At 32.2% G+C, this 5,177-nt stretch overlaps 1 pseudogene; it reads left to right on the top strand.

Moving 5' to 3' along the window:
• Nucleotides 1-2,066: 2,066 nt before the first annotated feature.
• On the top strand, nt 2,067-4,087 carry LOC132054400 (transcription factor MYB14-like; annotated as a pseudogene).
• The last annotated feature ends 1,090 nt before the right edge of the window (nt 4,088-5,177 follow it).

Here is a 5,177-nt window from a genome sequence, read left to right as displayed (position 1 = left end):
TACATTCAAATAAAATAGATGACATTAAGGTTATTTTGGTCTTTAACCGATTTATCCCCATAATTTATTAAATATTAATCACCATGGATGTTATCTCATATTAGATCGGTAGAAAATAATACTGTAGTTCTTGTGAAAAACTTACAATATAATCCTATCAATTGCTTATACCAATTATTTGAACATTTAGGTAAATGTATTAAATTAGAATTTAACTTCTATACATTAACGTTGTAAAAGTTTTTTTCCCTGTCATATCATTTAATGTAATTACACTTAACTACTTTTATCATAAAATGGATATTTTTTAATCCGCAAATTACTATTTTCACAATAATCACCATTCAAAGATCCACTTTTCTCATTAAATTGCAGTAAAATAAAGTACCAGTATTACTTAAAAACATTAAGACAAGCTCAGCTTGCATCACTTTAATGGAATAAACCTTGAAGAGTGAGTAGCACCAATACCAGGCCAACCGTGCTTGACAGGCTTGTATGAGATTGAGAACTCAGCTAAAATGGATACAAATATTATAGAAGCATGAAATGGTAATTCTTTACATAGCCACAGAGTATTGCAAACTCCACCCAAAATGAGAATTCTACACAAATATAACATCTATTTTTTAACAAATTAAACTTAAACCTCTTATATAATGAAACTTGAAAATGCTACACAAAGGAACATTCATGTAATTTATTAATTATCAAATTTGAAATATTTGAAGCGGAAAAATACAAATAACTTACATGTTCAATTTGCGAAAAAAGTTAATTACTAGTAATTGGTATAATTTATAATTAAGTAATTAATTTGTGGCCATTTACTATTTAAGAGATGAATTACAGAGGTTCCATAAATATTTACTTTTTTTTTAATTGAAGTTGTGAATAAAAAAAAAAAATCAAGGGAAATGTCTATTCTCTTTAAAAAGTTTCTTAAATTAAAAACATATATAAGAACTTTCTATTTGCAATTTTATTTTTTTAGGTAATCAATTTTAGTATATTTTGTCATGAATATAACTCATGTTTTCAAATCTAAACGTTTAACACCCTTTGCTTGTCAAATTTAAACATCATGTCTTTCGTATATTATTTTCATTGTATAAGAGTTTAGGTATTTGATTTTGAAATATAAAAGGATATATCTAATAAATAGGGCAACATCCTTAATTTTATAATATTGTAAATTATACTCCATCATCTAATGAAGGGGTTTGAAATACGAGAATCAAACCTTCTAATTTTTTTTTTAATCTTAATTCGAACATTTCATAATTTTTCTATAATAAAAATATAGACACTTCTTTGTAGGGCTTTACCCCAAAGGAAGCCCTTTAAAAACTTCTCAACGGCCAGAGGCGAACCTTACTTCAACTAGCAATAGTCGCGCCTTGATTAGAATCGCAGTCATTGGCCAAGCACAAATATAAATAAAATATAGATAATTAGACACTATACAGAAGGTTCTATAGCTTACAGCTTTTTCTAATTAAGAATATTTAAATAATATTTTTAAAAGTATTAGTTAAAAAAATCTTATTATTCCTTTGTTTCATTTTATGTGATGTAGTTTGATAAGACACGAAGTTTATGAAAGAATGAATGACTTTTGAAACATATGATCCAAAATAAGTCAAAGAAATTTGTGTGGCTAAAAGTTTATCTCATTAAGGGTAATTAAATTGAGAACTTTAAAAGTTAAACTGTTTTTAAATACAAAAAAATATCTTCTTTTTTTTCTTTTCTGACAAATTTAAAAGAAAAGTATATCACATAAATTGAGACAGATAGAATAATACTTTTAATAGTAATAGTGTCCTTTTAGAAGGAGAAGGAATAGTAAGTAAATAGAATTTAAAAAGGACAAATGAGGAAGTTGGGAGGCTTGTGGGTGAGGCAGTATGAACTTTCTTGGAAATAATAGTCTTTGAACTAAATATTCCACAAGCTTGGGCGGAGCCCCCATATATGTATATAAGCAAATCAAGCTTTTTGAATTAGGTCACTCTTGGTTATTTGAAGCCATAATTATGGCAGAACAGAAACATGACAAAAACATGAACTATGTCAAGAAGGGGGCATGGTCTCCTGAGGAAGACCAAAAATTGATCTCTTATATCAAGAAATATCGTATTTGCAACTGGAGCCAAATGCCCAAATTTGCAGGTATATCCACCACAACAAACCCCAATTTCATTCACTATCTTCTATAATTCTAGAACAACTCTTTCCCTTTCAAAAGGGGCACATAATTAGACAAAAAAAAAAAAACAAGCAAAAAGGAGAAAGTCTTCATCCTTTACTTTTTTTTGTTGCTTTAATACTTTTAGGGTTTCAGCATGTAATATATAGTACTGCTTAAGCTTAAGCTCACATGTGTATTTTTGTTGTTATGGGTGGTTCACAGGGGCGGATGCAATAAGAGGCCAGGGTGTTCACCCGAACACCCTGGATAAAAAATTACAGTGTATATTTAGGATAAATTTTCTGTGTTCACGTATATATATTAACTTTTGAACACCCTGAACATATATTACAGTGTATATTTAGGTCCAATTATTTTTCCGAACACCCTGAGTGAAATCCTGGATCCGCCACTGGTGTTGCAGGGCTATCAAGAACTGGAAAGAGTTGCAGATTGAGGTGGCTCAACTACCTGAGGCTTGATCTAAAGAGAGGACCTTTTACCTTGGAAGAAACTCAAATCGTGATCGAATGTATCATTCACTTGGTAACAAAAGTGAGAATTACGTACCTTAGTTTCAATTTAATAAATAAAAGTGTATTCTCTTTAACAGTTTATACTTTATAGATGATGCAGTCGTAAATTCTAACATTTCCAGAATCATGAAGTATAAAACTCACTGTATCAGTTTAGAAACCAAGTTCCTCCGGGAGACGAGTAGAGTTCTAGTTACGAGTTCGGCAAAACTCAATGGCTTTAGCCAAAAGTTTGTATTTGTATTAAGAAATCCACTTAATATCTATAAACAATTTATCTAGAATTCAGTAAACTGACGTTTCTACAATCTAGAAGCCATAAACTAAAAATTCTGAATCCGGCGTAGTTCCTTCGTTCCCGAAAATGATTATTAACCAGTAAAATTGAACTATACTCATAATTATCTGACATTATTGATGTTATGTTTTGTTGAAGGTGGTCAGCTATAGCTAAAGAACTGCCCGGAAGAACTGATAACGAAATCAAAAATTTCTACCCCACACATTTAAAGAAGCAGCTGGGGACAAAGGTTAATCATGATAAAGTGAAACCTAAGGCAATAAGATCCCAAAAGGCCCAGAAAGCTAAACAAATGAAGACGCCTTTATTAGCTACTTGTCCAATGCAAGGTTCTGCCAGTATTTCTCGTGAATCTTTTGATTTCACCAAGTCCTCCTCTAGTGATATCACATTTGATGAAAACTACCAAATATCGGATTTCTTAGAAATGTTGGATCAAGACAACGATGTTACCAGGGGCGGATTTATCTTTTCCCGAGGGGTGTTACGTGACACTGCTTCGTCGAATTTTTTATATACATATATAATAATAAATAAAATGAAAATAAGAGGTTAAAAGCATTAAAAGTACGCTGCTTGTGTACATGGCCTGGTGGTTAGGCGCTGAACATTTACGTGAGAGGTCGCAGGTTCGACCTCGAATGCCTCAATTTTTATTTTTTTTTTGTTTTTAAAACTATCTTTTAAATTTCTAAAAGAGCTGCCAGATATTTTGAAGCTTAACAACCCTTTTGGTAAAAAATATTTTGACTCATAGCCTTAAACCTGGCAGTTTTAAAATTCAAAAAAATTGACATTTACATTTACATGGTGACATCGCTTATGAAAAATCCTGCGTACGCTACTGGATGTTACTTCAGTTGTCAATCAAGTTGAAAACATAGTTATATTGGAAAGCAATCCAGACACATCCTCGAATCTTGATTTTTACATAAAAGATTTCATGGATGTGAGTGTTCATTCGTCTAACGTGGATTTCTGGTTGGAGCTATATATGGCAGCAGACAATGCGAAGATCTAGAAGCTAAATCTATTTTGCAAGGTTCAATATATATACTCTCATATATAGATCAAAGTTTGATGTCCTTTTAACATTTTGGTCTTATTATATTTGATTAGTACTAAGACGTGCAACATATATGTGGTAAATATATATATCATAATGCTATGTATGATTTTCATGTTCAGTGTGTGATATTTGGCACAAATGTCATGTTTTGTGTCATTTTACATCCTACTTTCAGGGGCGGATCCACATGTTGTCGAGGGTGTTCACCCGAACACCCTCGACAAAAAATTATAGTGTATATATAGGATAAATTTTCTGTGTTTATGTGCATATATTAACTTTTGAACACCCTGAATAAATTATATTTAGCTTCTTTTTTTTTCCGAACACCCTGAATGAAAATTCTGGATCCGCTACTGCCTACTCTTATGACTTTTATCGCTTAATTCATGATGCAATCGTCGTATTTGAACTTATGTCGTTATATTTCATGTGTATAGGTACGATGATGACAAACGATGGAAAACTGTGCTTAAAGTGATTGATTTTGGAGCATATGACGATTAGAAGGCCACAAAGGACGAACTAAAAGGAAAATAATTCGACTGAAGGGTCCGCTTTTCTTCCGCATCGCGTGAAGAAAGCGGACAAAACCAGCTCCAGGCATTACCATCAGGCTTTCCTTCCGCATCGCGGAAGGAAAGCGAGAGGCCTCAGTACATTGCGCGATCCTTCCGCGATGCGGAAGGAAAGCGGGGTTTTGCGCAAGCTTTCCCGGTTCGACTAGGATTAGGTTTACTTTTTTTTGTTTTTACCCTAGACTATATATAGACGTTTTATTAGCTGAAAATGGTGTGCTAGGATTATTCAAAGACTTGTAAGCCACCGTTCTATTTTCTCTCTCTAGGTTTATTTTATTTTTCATCTTTTTCAACCCTAGATTATTCATGAATTCTTTTGTCTATGATCGAATCATGAGTAGCTAAACTTCTTAATTCTAGGGTTGTGGCGAAAGACTTGAAAGTTGGTTTGATGACAATTATTATCTATTGATTTTCCATATTTTGGATTGCTTATTTATTCTTGATCTTAATTGTTTGATTATCTGGCCAATAGTTAGACACTATCTGTGGTGCG

The sequence above is a fragment of the Lycium ferocissimum genome, chromosome 4 (assembly GCF_029784015.1).
Source record: "Lycium ferocissimum isolate CSIRO_LF1 chromosome 4, AGI_CSIRO_Lferr_CH_V1, whole genome shotgun sequence".
Lineage (NCBI taxonomy): Eukaryota > Viridiplantae > Streptophyta > Magnoliopsida > Solanales > Solanaceae > Lycium > Lycium ferocissimum.
This window is presented reverse-complemented; position numbering and strand designations above follow the sequence as displayed.